This window comes from Pipistrellus hanaki (genome assembly GCF_964339955.1).
Source record: "Pipistrellus hanaki genome assembly, chromosome: 3".
Taxonomy (NCBI): Eukaryota; Metazoa; Chordata; class Mammalia; order Chiroptera; family Vespertilionidae; genus Pipistrellus; species Pipistrellus hanaki.
Window position 1 is genome coordinate 114,450,530 of NC_140505.1, and position 19,867 is coordinate 114,470,396.

At 38.0% G+C, this 19,867-nt stretch overlaps 1 protein-coding gene across 2 annotated transcripts in view; it reads left to right on the forward strand.

The window, feature by feature from the left end:
• Positions 1-11,257, forward strand: part of KITLG (KIT ligand) — an 88,164-nt gene extending 76,907 nt beyond the window's left edge. For both annotated transcript variants that reach the window (XM_084876932.1, XM_084876933.1), the window contains one exon: positions 8,598-11,257. The gene's annotated coding sequence lies outside the window, so the exon portion shown is untranslated. The remainder of the gene's footprint in view (positions 1-8,597) is intronic.
• The last annotated feature ends 8,610 nt before the right edge of the window (positions 11,258-19,867 follow it).

The window sequence follows — 19,867 nt, forward strand, 5'->3', positions numbered from 1 at the left end:
TCAAGCTGAAATATTCAACAAAAATTACACAGCAAAAATTTAGAAACCACATGTATTTTTTTCTATTGAACTGATATCAGAATGTTAATGGTAAGGCTCTGTTATATTTGAACTGTACATTTCAAATCCATTGTTACTCTGAAGCTTTGAAAGGCAGAGCAGTGCTCATCCTGACCAGCGGGTTCATCTGGTATGGGAGATATGTAAAAAATCAACAGATAAATGTTTATTATTTCTGAGGCCAGAAAATAAATTACACAAGGGAATAGAGTAAATTAGGACTAAAATAAAATATTATTAATAGAGGAAGAAAAAATAAAATCAATTTCAATTAGGTGTAACTACTGTAACGATAGAAAAAAGTATTTCATCTATTAAATGCTGAACAAACTAAAAACACAAGGAGCACAAACTAAAAACACTTTCTTGCCATTTTAAGGAGAAGGAGAAAAGGTCAAAATATCTTAGAGTCAGGAGAGGGAAACTGTCAAGGTAAAGTGTCACCTGCCACATGACTGGTGATCATTGTCCCTCATCACAGTACAGAGTCCAGGAGGCACTGAATGTAAACCAGTCACAGATAACCTGCTGTGGTTGTGTGGGTCGGGGGCTTGGAGGACGAGGAAGTGAGAAAACACGTCCAGAAGACATGGGTGTTCCAACTCCAGACACTGTTGGGGGAATCACTCTACATGGTACTAACCTGGTCCAGCATGGAAGGGTTCATGCTCTTCTCACTTTCACTTCTGCCAGCTGGCTCTTAATCTTGCTACGCCCATGGAGTCCTGGGTGCATTTATGACCATGGGGTCTGCATGTTCTCTCATGCTCAGTAGTTCTTCCCATCCTCTCTCACAATCACTAACCCTCCAAGATGGCATATAGATTCAGTGGTGATCCTGGCCTCCTTCCAACTTGCACTTCTGTCCCAGATTCCAACATTTAGCTCTAGATTGAAACCTCACCCAGAAAACTGGGTCACAGAGCCTTCTGCCTCCTCCAGGAGTGCTCACTTTTATAGGTACAGAACATCGCTTTCAACAATCCAAAATCACATGATACGATGATAATGATGCCCCACATTTCTCTAACACTTTAACCTTCTACTGTACAGACTTCATTTTTGCCTATAAACATGCTCTTGATCTGTGCCCAAAGCATGAATCCCAGCTTCTTTCTAGGCTCAGTTTTCCTGTGATATGATATAAATGAATACAATCGTAGTGTGGCTCTTTTTATTTTCTGGAGTCACATTCCCCAAGATGAAGTCATTGTCTTTGCCTAGAAATCTATTTCTCTGTCCCACAACCCGAACACAAGCCTCACTGTATCTTCCCTGTCTGCCATTTCAGTCCCCTCAGCCAGACATCCCAAATTGCACATTAAACAGTTAATTGAGTCATAAAAGTGCAAGCAATGTCCTCTGCTGCTTGGCTTTGGATTGCACTGCTGGGACCCTGTTCTGGCACACAGGCCTTTAATCGTGTGTTTTTAATTGGAGCCTTTGTCCTGTGACATTTAGAGAGTTGACTATGTGATGAGAAAACCCAGGGCACTTATTTAAGAGACAAAAAAACATGGCATTTTAAAGTAATTGTAATCAAGCAACTTTTGCATCAGTCTACTAGCCGGGGAGCATTAAGGACAGGAACCACGCCTGTCCTGTTCTCGCTGTAGCTCCGCACTTGTTGGCAGTACATTGCAGACTCTCAGTAAGTGTTTGCTGAATGAACAACTGAGTGAATGAATAAACCCTGAGTGAAAGTTTACCAAGTAAGGAGAAGACCATGAGATCTACTGCACATTATATCTACAGTTAACAATGCTATTGTGTGTACATAAAATAAAAGTGTGTTGAGGGGAGATCTCACATTAGGTGTTCTTGCCTCAATAAGATAAACAATTTTAATTGTTGATTTTGGTCACTAAAACAGTAAAGTGTGCAATACTCATGGGAAATGACTAATTTAGTTTTTCTAAAATATAAACTATTATCCATGTATAAAACAAATTAAAGTAGACAGGTTAAAAACCAAGCCCTGGATTTTTTAGAAATAAACTTATTGCATAAGTTTAGTAGTAATCAGTATAAAATGAAGGAGTGGCATAATCCTTCATAAGGTACCTTCCTCCTCATCTCTGCAAAACTCCCTTAAGACTCAGCTCAGATACCACAAACTCCAAAGCGCTAACTACCTTCATGAAAATAATCCCCCATGATGGCCTTCTGTGTTTTGTTACTTTCCATATGGCCTTTAATACTGATATATTAGCAGTTACTTACACAGACATTTTGTTTCCTCTTCCAATTGACAAGCTTGTAAAAGGCAGGATTTGTTTCTCACCAAACTCCCTGGGCATGTAAGTGATGAGTAGGAATTTGTTCAGTAAATAAATGGGGAGATATGAATGAGTATCTCAGAGCATTGCAATAATATAAGAATACAATTGATAGAAATAAGCCCTAGACAGTGTTGCCAAGTGGTTAGACTGTCAGCCCAAGCACTGAAGGGTAGCGGGTTCAATTTCCAGTCAAGGCCATGTGCCTTGTATTGCAGGTTGAACCCCAGCCCTGGTATAGCAGGCAACAAATTGATGTGTCTATTTGTCTCACATATCTCTCTCTTTCTCTCTTCCTTTTTCTCTTTTTCTCTCTCTCTCCCTCTCCCTCTCTCTTCCTACCTCTCCCTCCCTCTCTTCTTTTTTTTTGGCTTTTTATTTTTTTTAATTTTTTTATTTTTTTAATGTTTTTATTAAATTATTATCTCTGTACATATAACATTGCCCCCCCCATACATGCCCTCCCTCCCCAGAGTTTTGTGTCTATTGATTGTACTTATATGCATGTATACAAGTCCTTCGGTTGATCTCTTATCTTCCTCAGATCTCCCTACCCTCCCCGCTGTAATTTGACAGTCTGTTTGTTGCTTTACTGTCTCTATATCTATCTTTTGGTTCATCAGTTTATAATGCTCTTTATTATCCATAAATGAGTGAGGTCATGTGGTGTTTCTCCTCCTTCTCTTCTTTTTTTTCCCTCTCCCCTTCCTTTTCTCTCTTCCACCCTCTCTAAAAAGAAAAAAAAAAATCAATGGAAAAATTGTACTCAGTGAGGATTAACACACACAAAAAAAGTCCTGGAAATAGGAACAAAAGTAGACTTTTATATGTCAAAGTAAGACAAATGCTGAAGATAGGAAAAGGGAAGAAAAAAGGGGCAACTCATTATCATGAATCTGCATATTCCAAAGTCAAAATATGTATCCGCTGTATAGAGGAAAGCATTTTGCTTGTCCCTATACCAACACAAGTTTAAAACTTCTGAGGAACTTTGATTATAATTTGGGGAAAAGGATGTGGTTCAGGGAAAGATTTGGAAGAGCAGACTATGACATGGGAGAAGAAATCTGCTGTAAACTTAGAATAACAGTAGTAAAAAATACCAAGATAGAAATTAAATGGGGAGTTATAATTATACTAGAGGCCCAGTGCACAAGATTCATGCATGGAAGGGGGTTCCCTCAGCCCATCCTACGCCCTCTACAATTGAGGACCCCACCAGGATCGGGCCTAAACCAGCAGTCAGACATCCCTCTTGCAATCTGGGACTGCTGGCTCCTAACTGCTTACCTGTCTACCTACCTGACCACCCCTAACTGCCTCTGCCTACCTGCCTGATTTCCCCTAATTGCCCTCCCCTGCCAGCCTGATTGCCCCCAATGGGCCTCCCCTACCAGTCTGATCTCACCCCCAATTGCCCTCCCCTCCCGGCCTGTTTGCTCCCAACTGCTCTCCCCTGCTGGCCTGATCTCGCCCCCAACAACCCCTCCCTTGCCAGCCTGATCTCAACCCCAATGGCCCTCCCCTGCAAGCCTGATCTTGCCCCCAACTGTCCTCCTCTGCTGACCAATTTGGCTCTGATTGGTCGGTTTCTATGCCAGTCAGTTTCAATAGCTCCACCTCCTAGGCAGCCATTGGTTCTTCACAGCACCCACATTTGGTTCTGATGGGTCAGTTCCTATGCCAGTCAGCATCTCTGGTCCTATCAATGGGGCCTGATCAGAAAGGCAGGGCTGATCAGCAGCTACAGTGGAGGCCTGGAGAGAAATGGAGGCATAGCTGCTGGCCAGACTGGGAGAGAGAGAGAGGCAAATGCTGATCAAAAGCTGCCATAGAGGCAATAGATCAGTACCTGCTTCTCTCTTCAGGCCTCTCTCTGGCCCTGATTCGCAGCCCCCCCAGCTGTCAGTGCTGGGGCACCACACCTGCAGCGGAAGCAATCAGTGCTGACTTCCAGTTGGTTGAACCTTGGTCACTAGTGATCATTATGACCCAAGGTTTTTATATATTAGGATATTTCAAAATTTAGACATGATTTTAATTATATTCATTTTATTTTTACTTTGCTTTGTTTTGTTAGAAAGGAGTAAATACAGGGGGAATGACTCAGATTTATGGTGAATATTTCTCCCTGAAATGGAAGTTTCACTCACTAAAACAAATTAAATCAGGACAAATATTAGAACACTAGAACAGAAACAGTGGAATAGTTAGTTCTCCAAAGGAAATAGCCTATAATTTGAAATAAAGAGGGGAATTTGATATTTTTATTTTATTTTTTAATCTTCACCCAAGGATATTTTTCAATTGATTTTTTTTTTTTTTGAGAGAGAGAGAGAGAGAGAGAGAGAGAGAGAGAGAGAGAGAGAGAGAAAGAGAAGGAGGAAGGCAGTAGGAAAGACACACAGAGGGAGAAAAATCCATAAATATGAGAGAGACACATTGACTGGTTGCCTTCTGCAGAGGGACTGGGATTGAGCCTGCAACCCAAGGCTCAGGGTGATATGCAGCCTTTGGGACTAACCAGATAGTGGTGCCCTTACATGGAATCGAACCCAGTGCTCTATCCAGTGAGCCAAACCATCTAGGGCAAGAGTTTGAGATTTTAAATACAAGAAAAAATATGTAAAATAATGAACTAGAAAAAAAAAAAAAAAGTGCCTCTAAGAGAAAATATACTAAAACTGTGTTTATTTGACATCAGACATGAAAAATTAAAGAAAAATTAAAAATCCACTCAGTCGATTAGCTGATGCCAAGTATCCATATTTAAAACACTCCTGTATAATTTTTTATTTATTGGTTTATGTACACCACAGTTTAAGGGAGAGAAATGGAATATATTATAGGAAGATTTTGCTCCTCACTCTTCACTCTTTGCATTATTCAATGCAAAGCTTAATATAACCTAGTTGTATCCTCAAATTGCTTATAGCCTACAAAAGGAAATAGGACATATGCATAATAACCTATTCAAAAACAGTTTTAAAAGTAACTAAAGGAGCTTACAAGGAAAATGCAATAAAGAGACCCGAGGTAAGGTCATTGCAAATGGTTGTATAGGCGGTGCCTGCATCATAGCTCTAGATATTGGTCTGGGTGGAATCCCTTAGAATTGTACCATGCAAACCCATAGACGGTTGCTTTATTTGAAGGGAGAGAAAAATCAGCAATCGGAGAAGGGCTGTACAGGTAATGGAGGTAAACATTGGTACTGAGTTAGATGTTAAATTTTCTTAGCACTAGGTGAGGGGTAATCTGGATGTTGCAAATGGTACAAACTAATTCCAAGAGACCAAAAGTATAGGCTGTGTTCCAGAGTCAGTTTGTCCAATTGGGCTCTAGGAGAGGTCACACATAAAGCATTAAAGGAAAGAAGAAAGTGTGGGGATCAGTTTAAAAAACTCCAAGCATTGGGCTTTCCACTCTGTTGAGTAACATCAGGAGCTGTTGGAGGGCTCAAAAGAGATGTGAGTGATACAATCAAAGCAGAGTTTTAGGAAAGGAATCCGAGGTAGTGAGGCCAGATAACACGAGTGGTGAACTGGAGTCCGGAGGTCCGGTTAGGAGGCCCATCTTCTAAACAGATGTAAGAGAACCATGACCTGGACTAGGGTTGGGCCATGGAAACAGGAAAGCCTGGGCCATTTTGGAGACATTTCAGTAAAGGAACCAAGAATTCCTAGTTACTGATGGGATGCGCGTCTTAAGATTACAGGGAGGACTTCAGGGCGATATGGAGCCTTTGGGACTAACCAGATAGTGGTGTCGTGAAAAGAAAATAGAAGGAGCTGACTGTGGCCAAATACGTGAGACTAGAATACAGAGAACAGTCAGGGCTGCATTTGGGAGTCATCTACAAAGAATTTTAATTGAGACCTTGGTAGGAGGACTGCATGGTCACCCAGAAGGCCCTGGGTGGTCGACAGTAAATAGCATGAGTTTATAGACACTGGGTTAGCAATGCTTATTGACTTCCCCCAGCATGGTAAGAGCAGAAAGCAGTTCTTATTATAATGAGGCTGGTAGAGAGAAACCCAATCTGGAAGTTTCCTATAGATCTAAGCCAGATTCTATTATGCAATAGAACTGGAATACAGATGGGCACGAGTGAAGCAAGCAGGGCCATTGAGCGAACAGGACCCGGGAATGTGTGGTTACCAAGTGGCAAGTATAGGACTCTTCACCAGGTATTTCCTGAGAATTTCTGAGGCTTTGGAGTTTATGTTTTGAGCTCTCTGTCTATAGACACATTGTAAAGCTGAGGATTAGAAGGGATTAGACTTGGGCTCAAGTCTTGACTCTGAAAATTTAACTAGCTGTAAGTTCCTGAATGAGTCAGTTGTCTTTTAAGCACTAGTTTTTCACATATAACAAGGGGATAATAATACTCACCCTGCTTATTTCATGAGGTTGTGGTAAAAAGCCAGAGTATTATTATAAAAATTGTAGTTTTATTCTCTGGGAAAACAGTTGCCAGCTTTCAAGTTTCTTTTCTTTGCTAAATAACTCAGGGACAGAATAAGAAATAGATTTGTAATCTTGCTTTTCTATATTTAAATTTATAATTTTAAATCATTCATAGTTTTATATATATGTATATATATATATTCAGATATATAGATGTAGTTATAGATATTCATGTAGATATACATGTAGATATAGATATAGATATATGATAGATATCTTTGCTCTTCCCTCTTGCTTTTCTAACTAAACTTTGTTTTTAAAATATCTGCAGTGTATTTTAGATTTCTGAAGTTTTCTCTTAATGCCTCTTAATTTTCCTTCAGGATTTAATTCTGCATTCCTAAACACAGGTTCTCTAGTTCCTAAATTTCTCTGTTTGATAAATTGTCATATAATATGGTTTTTAGTATACTGCATTTAGGAAGACTGGGAAAAATACTGCACTTCTTATCACTCGTACTATTGAATTTCATACATAGCTTAAAACCAGTGATCTGATTCTGGGATTGATAAATAAATACGGAGATAAGGGGAAAAGTAGTGATTAGAGAAGAAAAGGAATGCACATTTATTTAGGGTTGTGGTTGACAATACTGTCTATAATAAAAATAAATAAACAAAGAAGTACAAATATTTCACTCAAAAGTTGCAAAATCTGAAAGCTAAGTCCAAAGCTTAGTGGTCTAACACCAGCGCAGAAGAACTAAAACAAAGCCTGGCTTTCATGCTTGGACAAGTACAGTAAGCTATGCCCAGGCAAATGAACCTCCCAGAGGTTTTGTCAGGATGTGGTGCCAGGATTTCTGTCTTTCTGCTTTCTGTTTGACAGGGTTGAGTGAGATCTTGCTGCTGCTATTTCCTCCGTTGGGAGAAGCCATTGCTAGAACCTGGCGGGCAGTCCAGATGCTGGCACTGCACAAGGAGGCTGTTACTGCCTGGGCCTCTGCCCAGCTTCTCCACTTGTCCCAGCTATCTCTTTCATGCTACTCCATCTCAGTCCACTTCACCTCTCTTTATTTTATTTATTATTTTTTTAAATATTTTATTGATTTTGTACAGAGAGGAAGGGAGAGAGATAGAGAGTTAGAAACATCGATGAGAGAGAGTCATCTATCAGCTGCCTCTTGCACAGCCCCTACTGGGGATATGCCCGCAACCAAGGTGCATGCCTTTGACCGGAATCGAACCCGGGACCCTTAGTCCCCAAGCCGACGCTCTATCCATTGAGCCAAACAGGTCTCGGCCACTTCACCTCTCTTTAAACATTGCCTTTGTCCATCATGCCCTCTCCCCTCACCACCTGTCTGCTACCTTTCCATAGCCTTGTTTGAGAAATTCAAGGCTACATAGGTTAAGTATCCTCTTACCGCAAATAATAGAGATAATGTATGGGATGCTTTGGGTATGAAAGCCACAGGATATCCATTCATCCTTTCTTACGTGCAAGAAATAGTTATTGAGTATTATTTTACGTCAGGCACTGTTTTAGGTATTGAAATATGGCAGTAAGTAAAAAAGATAGACAACACTCCGTATATTCAATAGGAGCAGACAAGCAATAAACAATGAAGTCATTTCAGATAATGTTCAATGTTACCAGGGAGAGCATAGAGAGTGACTGATCACTGCATCTAGGAAAACAATTGTCAAGTCATTTCAGTCTGTGTAAGTGAAACATACATTATAACCTGAAACTAATTCTCTAATTACATGAGTTCATATATTGAGAATGAAAAGGAGGCACAAAGCAGATATACCATAACCTCTCTTTTTGTCTTTCCTCTCTAGGTTGGTAACAGTTCATGTTTGCTTCATAAATGAAGCCGCTTTAAACAAATTCATATTCTGTCTGGAGTGACAGACCATGTCTTTTCCTGTTCTTGCTACCCATGACTCTATATGGATGATTCAGAAATTGGAACAAAGTGTTTTAACTGTAAAACTGGCACTGAATTAATCATCTATAAAGAAGAACTTGCATGGAGCAGGACTCTATTTTAAGGACCTGGGGGACTTGTCCTGTCATCTTAGAACCTGCAACTGATGTTGGGAGAGAAAGCACGTGTCCCAGACTGCACGCCCGCTTTGCATGCCTCCAGAAATGTCTAGTTGCTGAAAAGCCACATAGTTTATTTTTAGTTACAACCTGCAGTTTGTAGTTACCTGGGTTCCTTCAAGTAGCGTTCAAGCTGGATAGTTGCGGTAATAATTTTTCTCAAAGGGAGCTAGAAGAATTTTAAAGACAAAAACTCAATAGCATCAGCCACTGCACATATTCAAAGCGGTGGAGGAAAAGTGATGGGAGTAGGTATCATGTCAGCTTCTTAGCCGCTAATGATTCGGGTCTGATCTCGGTCTCTTCCCGATATAAACCGTGCTCACCCACATCGCATGAGACAAAGGGGCGTGGTTGGCTGGTACCGAATGGGAACAGTGACGCCTTCGCAGGGGGAGATTCCCCCAAAGAGTCACCGCACGAAGAAGCTATGGACACTGAGCAGCGGGGCAGCCGCCACGGAGGACGTTTGTCACCCCTGGTGAGGGCGGCCTTTTCCCTTGACCACTGGCGGGTGTATAAATCATGCTTGCAAAATATATTACAAAATGTTTATATTCTAAAACTATTACAGAGTTAAGAGAAATTGCTGAATGTATGAAGGTCCTGTTTTTGATTTCCACCATGGGAGAGAGTAAAAATAAATTATGATATTTAGTATCTAAGGTTAGAAAACCACAGCACTCACATGCTGAGATGGGGTGTTGAAACTAGGTTACTTGGCTTTTATAAGAATGCAAGGAATCAGGAAACTCTACTTATTTATAGTATAATCACCATTATCTGTTTTAAAGGATCCATTTATTTAAAATCAGGCACTCTATATCCATTAAGGTTTGTGAATTAAATAAAAAGAGAGTGTTATGTAGTTATGCATGTCAGTTTGCTATTTAAAATGTATGACAGCATTTGTCATATTAAAAGTGAATTTGGCAGGAATTCCCAAGATGGACATTGCGCTTTTAAACTAGAACTTGTGAGACATCATGTGAAGTTCCCTTGCCAATTTTTTTTTATTTTTTTTTTATTTTATGGTCAAAGAAACATCTGACCAAAGTGAAAAAATGATTTCTGATGACTTATCTTGAAGGAGGTTCTCTTACTATATCATGAACATGCACATAAAGGAATCCAAAGCCTGCCATTATAACTTACTTCTTATACCAACATTAATGACATGAACTCCCACCATCAGATGACCATCTTCAATGTAGTGATACAAAAGGGCATGAAAAACTGCTACTTTCCTTTGATTTTTAAAGTCTAAGAATTTCTAGTGTAGTTGGATTTTAGCTTATGTTCAAAGAAAATCCAAATACAACTTCAGTATGTGGCCTTTGATCTTTTTTTGTACCAAAGAGCCCAAATGATTTATACAATCCCTCTCTTCTTTAAAGTTCTGTGGTTCCTCAAACACTAGTCATTTTTTTCCCCCTAAAATACAAGCCAGTGTTTGGGAAGCTGCATTACCTTATTAAGGCCCTCAGATATCCCGTTGTAATGGAAATCAATTAGTAATAGAACCAGAGATCAGTTTAAATGCTGAAAGGACCTGTCTCAGGCATGTGACAATGATTGTTTTGAGGAAAATAGACACAGGTGAATATGACTTGTGTGAATAGGTCATAAGTAGATGGAGAAAACTGATAATAGTTCGACTATTTCACCAATGGTTTCGGTTTTCTTAGGCACCTAAGTTGCTGTTTAATGAGCTTGAGAATACAATAAGTGTACTTTTGTTCTCAGCCAGTAGCTGGGTTTTAACACTCAACATCAGGGTCCAAATCAATAGAGTTTAAGAAACAAATTCAGCAACTTATGATATCTGGCATAGTTGCGAGGGAAGCTATATTCTGCCTAATTAAATGTATTGATTCATTGAGAGGTACACGGATTACCAATTTTTAAAACACTGAAATTTCATAAAATTTATGAACAATAGAAAAATGCTGAACATTATTTTTAGATGCTAGCTGCTTGGGCATTAACTGTGTCATATCTGCTTTAAGGTAAGAAAAAATATATATTATCTATATTTTTGCTTTGTCTTATCTGATATATGTTTGAATAGTCTTCTTTATAAATCAGTGGTTTCAAAATTGCCTTTTAAAATTATCTCAGAAGTCTACTGATTCTAAATTATACCTAAAGCTTTGCACCATTTTGGTAGAACCCAAGTTTATAAAGAATTGGCTTGCCCAGACAGAGTGGCCTGGTGGTTTATGAACCAGGAGGTCATGGTTCATTCTGGGTCAGGGCACATGCCCAGGTTGCAGGCTCAATCCCCAGTGTGGGGTGTGCAGGAGGCAGCCATTCAATGAGTCTCTCTCATCATTGATATTTCTATCTCTGTCTCCCTTTCCTTTCCTCTCTGAAATCAATTTTTTTTTTTTTTTTAAGAAAGAAACTGGCTCTGTGATAAACTATTCCTACCCAGTGATATCAAAGTGTTCCTGGATTTTGTATTATTATCAAAGGTGCTCACCACACTGCCACTTTTTAGAGTCAGAGACAAATTGTTTTAAAATACAATAATAGAATAAATAGCCTATCCTTTTTAAAAAGGATTAAGCATGTGAAAAATGAAAATGTATGAAAAAGCATGTGTCCATAATGAAGTGTTTGTTTTTAGTAACAAACACCTTTCATTGAGCATTAAAATACTTTGGATAAATTTTGTGGCATATTTTGGAAGACTAATTCAATTAAAGTTAAATTAACAAAAAAAATATTCAGAATTCATGGATATTTCTTGTTTTTCTGAAGCTAGGTTTTGGTTTCAACGTGTAATTCCAATATAGGCTTTTAGCCATCCCATATCTATGTTTTTAACTAAAAATTATTTTTCCAAAAGGTAGTTTGGCATAATGGGATAAATGTTGGGAAAAACTGTAAGAAATCTCTGCTATTAACTTAAACAGGTCAATCACCTCCCTCATTGGGTCTCAGTTTTGTAATTATCTATATGACAAACTCGGAGGGCTCACATTAAGTGAGAAGCCTATTGATATATGACTGACAATGAAGATAAAATAGAACTGAAACTGTCGCATGAAAAATATCCAACTCTGATCTCCGTGAATAAGCAATTTGACCATTGCTGTTCTTGTTTGTAATGTAAATAGGGTCCATTAGTAAAAGTGAAATTCAGTCTCATGTACAGTGAATAACTATGTACACAGAGATGGCATTTGCTTTGCTTAAACGAATGTTTTTGGATCGCTTCTGAAGAATGAACAGCATTACTGCGTTTTAGTCAGGAAGAGATACTATAAGATGAGTGTAACATTTGGAAATGTACCAAATTAGGCATTTAAATCTTCTCATTTTCTTAAAAGCTAACAGCAGAAAACGTAAGATGCTCATAGTTTCTTGAATGCCAAAAGGTAATTTAGACTCCATTTGGAAAGAGGAAATTCATAAATTTCATTTTAAATTGGGAAGTGGGAAAATAATTTTTAAAATAAGCTAGCTTGTCTTTGAAACAATATTTTTAAATTGGCATTAAAATATAAACATTCAGATGGAAATTCTAATTAGTTCATATATAGTATCAGCTCACACATGTGAGGTGTTGCTGCTTTCCATGAACAAGCCCGGAAATGCCCTTGTTGGTACTTCCGTTTCCTAACAGGCTACTGTTTTAGAAATAATACATATTAAAATGGCATTCATGATCCTAAAATGTTCACTAAGCATTATAAACTGACAACTGCCATCTCCAACTACATCCTTATGATTTTGTTTAAATAAAATTAAGATAACTGTTTAAACTAAAAACCATAGTATTTTCAGTTACTTGATTTCTGAGCTGTAACACTCACTAAAAAACATTTTCCAATCAAAATATCTTATTCTTCTATGTTCTAAGGGTTAATGTGTGAGTATAGTGTCCCACTTGCCACAATTTTTTAAAATCAGTAGACGTGAAAAGTATTCAGACATGTAGATGGATGCACAGATATATTGCTAGTTCAGTCTGATTGGAGTTTGCATATTGTAATGTAAATGTATGTCAACACTATTCTAAATAGTTTTATTATGACTGAAGTTTAATTAAATAAAAAAGATTGTAAAATGTGATGTGTATGTGTATATACTGTATGTGTACTTTTTAAAATAGGTATATGTCCTGACCTTTTTTATACAGGTTTGAATTTGAAATTACATTATATATACATATACTTTATTGTTCTAAATAAAGAATTTTATGCACTCTCATAAATTTGCCCTGTCATTTGCTATTTTAAGGTTACCTCATACATTCACAGCATGGTTCAGTATTTAAGCTAAAATCAAAATTTTCTATGGAAACTTTGTCAGGAATTTAGATTTTAGTGTAATATGGACAGAAGAGAATAAGAAATCATTTTAATTCAATAATTATTTATTGGTCACTAAAATAGGTAAATTAATCAGGAAAGATAAAGTTGAATTAACACACTGTTTGATCTCAAGAAATTTCTAACTTAGTTGGAGAGAAGATATGAAAACCACTATAGATATAAAGCCACATTGAAGTAACTATCTAAGTGTAAATGTGAGGTTCAATTAATATGCTCAGGAAAGAGAAATGGTCATAGAAGAGAGAAGATCATGTAGAAGTTGGTGTCTAGGCTAACACAAGGATGAAACAGATTTTCATAGAGAAGGAGAATTATGCCCACTATTCTTGAGAGCAGAAACTTCTAAAATTTCTCAACTTATTTCCTGAAATCAAACCAATGTGTTCTAAGCCTCTCCTATTTAATAAAGGGCTAATATGCAAATTGTCTGCTCAGGAGTTCAACCAGGACACTGGGAGTTTGATCGCCAGCTATGAGGTATGCTGACCACCAGGAGGTGGCACAGAACATGGCCGGTGACCAGAGGTGGTGGTGGTGGGGCGCTGAGGGAGCAAGAGATGGAGTAGGCAGGGAGGCCAGGAGGTGAGGAACCTGATCGCTGGCCAGGCCTACAGACCCTACCCATGCACGAATTCCGTGCATCAGGCCTCTAGTAGAGCATAATGAAACTTATATCAGAGCCTTGAATGCCATAACGAGGGAAGACATTTTTCTTAGGGGCAATGGGAAGCTGATATATGTTTCTAAGAGGAATGGCAAGGTCAAACATCCTTATGCTTATGTGATTTAGACAATAAGTGATCATCCTGCTTTATCTCGGGCTGGTATTTGACTTTTTGACCACATTGAATTTCTTACAGTTTTTTTGCTGATGCCCCCTCCTCAGCTCACCCTTTATATTAACTCTCACCAGTGTAAGCCTGGCTCATTACAATAGCCTCCTAACTGATCACACACCATGATTCAGACCTTCCTCAATCAGTTCCTCAGATTAAAATGGCTGTACAGAAAGTGAATGGAGACATCTGATGATATTTGTCTCTGGTTAAAACACTTCATTGGTTCCATATTCCTTTCAGGATAAAACGCAAACTCATCCACATGGCTTCCAAAGCCCTCCTCAAACCATCTCCATACTATGTTCAGAGAATTGCTAATTTGCTTTTCCCTTTAAATGATAAATAACATGAGAGCTAGAACCCAGGAAACTTATATCACTGCATTCCCAAATTTCACACAAATATTAAGTATAGAACTGAAATAAAATTTAATTTGAATATATATATTTATTTATTTCCTTCTTTATTGATTAAGGTATTACATATGCCTCCTTATCCCCCCATAAGCCCTCCATGCTCCCCCCCACCAACTCATGTTCTCACCACCCTGATGTATGTGTCCATTTATTAGGTTTATATGCATGTATACAAGTCCTTTGGTTGATCTCTTCCCCTTTACTCCTCCCTTCCCCTACCTTCCCTCTGAGGTTTGACAATTTGATCTCTGGATCTGTTTTTGTTCATCAGTTTATGTTGTTCATTATATTCCACAAATGAGTGAGATCATGTGATATTTATCTTTCTCTGATTGGCTTATTTCACTTAGTATAATGCTCTCCAGTTCCATCCATGCTGTTACAAATGGTAAGAATTCCTTATTTTTTACCACAGTGTAGTATTCCATTATGTAGATGTACCATAGTTTTTAATCCACTCATCTGCTGGTGGGCACTTAGGCTGTGAATAGAAATTACCTATTGCACCTTTTTATTATGGACATTTTGAAATACAGTTGACCCTTGAAGGACACAAATTCACATACATATGTACTTTTCCCATAAATATACAGTCAGTCCATATTCCCAGGTTACACATCTATGGGTTCAACCAAACATGGATTCCACAGTTGGGAACAGTGAATGCTAAGGGCAGACTGTATGCATTGTTCTATGCCATCTTATATAAGGGACTCAAGCATCCACAGATTTTGCTTGAGCAACCACAGATTTTGCTGGAACCAATCCCCTGAGTATTCCAAGGGACAACTGTTTATTGGGAGTTAAAATTAGATTCAGATTTTTGATTGAGTGGGGGGGGGGGTGTCAGTGCCCTAATCCCAGTATTATTCAAGGGTCACCTGTATATACCAAAGTAGACAGGGCAGTGTGATGAACCCCCATGTAACCATACCTACCTATCTTCCACCTCACTCAACTCCTGAATGATCTTGTTTTACCTGTCTCCTATCTATACCCTTTACTCTCTCTTTAAGACAAATACCTAAAAATATTTTATTTGTAAATACAGTATTTATATGTGTTTCTCTAAGTGCTGAAAACAATTCTATCTCCCTAGTCTAGTCACTTGTTCATTCTCATAGTTGACTATTCATACATTATCTTTTCTCACAAACTGCCCACCTCATTTTCCATTCTCACTTCTAGCTGATCATCTTGATTGCCATTTCACCTTGGAAACTGAAAAATAAAAGATAATTTCTAAAGACTCCTAGCTCCCAAAGGCTGATTTTCTGTGAAGCTAAAGAAGCCAAAACTCTGGGCCCCTCACTTAGAGAGCTTCTTGGTAGGCCCTAGGAGGGAGTCTGGCAATATGTTCACATAGTCATACATTTTTTTTTAAATTCATAGCCACTTCCGTTTATCATTAAGGTATTAGAAGGTGTTCCGGTGTGGGAATAGCTTCCAGCAACACCCCCATTGCCCACTGTGTCAGTTCACTAGAACACCATGACCCAAAGGTGCTTTGCCAGAGGCTGTATCATAATGCAGGGCCTATGGATCTGGCACCAGAAGTCTGTGGGTGATGAAGGAGAAACAAGGTTTGAAATAAGCAAGAAATTTGTGGAAATTTCTTAAAATCATCAGTTACCTAGTGTGCAAAAGTGTAAGTGGAAGTGTCATGTATACCTGGCCAAAACAAAACATATTTAGTAATTCAGAGTTTATAATCATAAACAAACCTTATTTTTTTTCTCTTAATGTTAAGGAAATGATAAAATTTAACAAACTGGCTGTTTTTAGAACAAAACAAAAAAAAAAACTATATGTGAGGACACATGTTTTAGGCTTCTCGATGTATTGGTCTTGCCAAATGCATAGTGTTGTATATCCACCATTGTATACAGAATGGTTTCATTGTCCTAAAATCAAATCCCTTGTGCTTTGTGTATTCAACATGCCTCTCTCCCCCACATCCCCTGAACCTCTGGAAAACACAGATTTGTAATTATCTTTACAGTTGTTATTTTTTCTAGAATTTCATATAATTTAAATCCTACAGTATATAGCTTGTTTAGGCTAGCTTCTTTCACTTAGCAATATGTATTTAAGGTTCATCTATGTCTCTCATGGCTTTATAACTCATTTCTTTTTACCATTAACTAATAATTCCATTGTATGGATGTGTCAGTTTATTTATCCATGCACCTATTAAGAACATATTGATTGTTTCCAGTTTGGGGTGATTATGAATCAAACTGCTATAAAACACTTTAAGTTTTCAAATCAGTTTGGTAAATACCAAGGAGCACTATACCTGGACTCTATGGTAAGACTGTGCCAAGATTTATAAGAAACTGCTAATCTGTCCTCGAAAGTGGATATTCCATTTTGCATTCCCAGCAGCTCTGAGTAAGAGGTCTTGATGTTCCACATCCTTGCAGCAATTGTTATTGTCAGTTTTTTGGATTTGGGCCATTCTAATAGGCTGGTAATAGTATATCATTATTGCTTTAATTTGCACTTTTCCTAATGACAAATGATGTTGAGCATCTTTTCATATGCTTATTTGCCATCTGTAAATCTTCTTTCTTTTGTCCTTTGAATTGGGTTGTTTTCTTATTGATGAATTTTAAGAGTTCTTTGTATATTTTAGATACAACTCCTCTGTCAGATATGTGTTTTGTACCTATTTTCTACCAGTTTTTCATTCTTTTAGTTTTTCACAGAGCAGCTGCAAGAATTTTTTAAAAGCACATGAAAGAACACAGAGTACCTTGCCCAATTTATTTTTTAATCTCATCAGAGTAAAACCACCTCCACACCACCTAAAATTGTTATTACTTTCATATTTTGAAACTCTTCAGGCTTTTCTTGTTAATGGAGTATTTTAAATACATGCAAACTTGAGACTTTCTAAAGAGTTTCTTAGTAACAAGGTGGTCTTCCCAGTGTAATGCTGTTGGGCATAATGACATTTTAAAGACTTTTAACATATATATATTTTAAAGACTCAAAATAAAAAGGTCAGAACACCTGAGAAGAAAAATGTTGGTTAAAATTTCAGACAAATGCCCTGCCATCTGGGTGGCTCTGTTGGTTGAATGACCTCCCATGCACCAAAGGGCTGCAGATTCTATTCCTCAGCAGGACACATGCCAGGTTGTGGGTCCAATCCCCAGTTGGGAGGCAACAGTCAATGTTTCTCTTTCACATCAATGTTTCTCTCTCTCTTTCTCATTTCCTCTCTCTAAATAATCAATAAACATACATATCCTCAGATGAGAATTGGAAAAACTAAAATTCAGACATTATTTAACTTTTGTTTGGAAAGATGTTTTGGGATATTTATAAAAACAACTGAGAAATTACAAACTCCTGATTTGCACATACAAAATAGATATAAAGAATCCCTTTCTGGCCCTAGTCAACTTTGCTCAGTGGATAGAGCAGCGGCCTGCAAACTGAGGGGTCTCAAGTTTGATTCTGGTCAAGAGCACATGCCCAGGTTGCGGGCTCAATCCCCAGTAGGGGGTATTCAGGAGGTAGCCAGTCAATGATTCTCTCTATCATTGATGTTTCTATCTCTCTCTCCCTCTCCCTTACTCTCTGAAATCAATAAAAAATTGTATCCAATGTATTAGGGTTCATTTTATATTATTATTGGAGGTCCCTAGGCCTGGCTGGCAACACAGAGCCGATCTGTGGGATGATCGATCTGGGGCCCCTGCTGGCACCTGCCTTGTCTAGCCTGGCGCTGCCTGCTCACTGGCCCTGCCTCCTGCCACCATCAGTCACCTCCCTCTGAGGTGGTGGGGAGGAGGACACTGGCACCCACCTTGGCTGACCTGGGGCCTACAGACTGGGGGCAGCTCCTGTAGTGAGCATCTGCCCCCTGGTGGTCAGTGTGCATTATAATGACTGATCATTCCACTGGTCTTTTGGCCCTTCAGTTGCTTTGCATGTTAGGCTTTTATTATATAGGATGATTATTATTATTATTATTATTATTATTATTATTATTATTTTAAATCATTATCTTACCAAAATTTGTTAGGGTGCTAAGGTAGAAATACAGCTTGATCTTCATCTAATTGGCTAGCTGCTGTCTCAACACTGCCTATTAAATAATTGATCTTTCCGCATTGCCTTGAAAAAACAGCTTTGCCACACATTAAATCCCCTATTCATGACAGCTCTATGAATAGAACTGTCAATTCTGTTTTATCTGTCACCTTGTTTCTTTTCAAGCAAGAACCCTTTGACTTCCTGTGATCTTGAAAATTGTTTTTAGTTTTGTCACCAACTAATGGATTTTAATTTGGGGAAGCATAAAATATCACCCTTTGAAACTACTTTGAAAGTTAATTCCAACAAAACAACTTGGCAAGAATAGAAACCACATTTTACAGAGAATCCAAACAAAAGTTCTCCAATAGACCTCTTTTTTTAATTTCATATTGTGTGGTTTGTTTGTTTGTTTGTTTGTTTTATCCATTCAGCTATCATAGGTCCAGGCATAGTGTGGGCGCAAAGAATTTCAATGATTCAAATACTCCCTAACACTGGAAACACAGCGGCATGAATGAACTTCTTATCCATGAAGTACAGTAAAGACTGGTGATGACCAGATTTTCTGGATACAACCAGAAACCTGGTCAGTTACCCTGTCATGATCTTTTAAACACAAGGACAGTGATGTCATTAATTGCTATCTTGTTCTCAGTGAATACTCCAAAACCACACAATACACAATTAAAAAACACAAATAGAAATATAGACAATCTCTTATTCTATTAGTATTTTTTAATGGACTTTGTTCACATCAATATATTTTATATGAAATATCCCAACTAAAGCATGAAATATCAAAACTAATGAGAACATTATCCTTTAAAGACTCACAAAACATGTAAGCATCCACTTAAATTCAAAGAAGACTCATATGCATACACCCGTGCAAAGATTTCAAGGTAGCTTTTGGCAATTTGACATAAACTTTCAAAATGTTGAGAGTGGCTTTGAAAGGTCTCAATAATTTACATACTCAGCCTAAGTGCTCTTTGCCTGTCACTATATACATGCCCATTAAAAGCAGGCAAGACCTAAAAATACAAATTAGAGAGGTGTGTGTGTGTGTGTGTGTGTGTGTGTGTGTGTCCTTCAAAGAGTTAGGCTTTTTGCCAGTGACAAATATGAGGACAATTTTCTCCATTTTGGCAAACATCACATGTTTTCTTGAGCTGATGGAAAAATATTCCTTGGAAACCAACCACAACATTTCCTCTTATGTATAACTAAGTAGCAAACAGATTAAACATATAATCGTGCAAATGGACCAATTAAATTTAAGAGCATATGAACAGAAAGGCACTATGCGCAGCATTGATCAAATTTAAATAACTATATTTCAAATGCC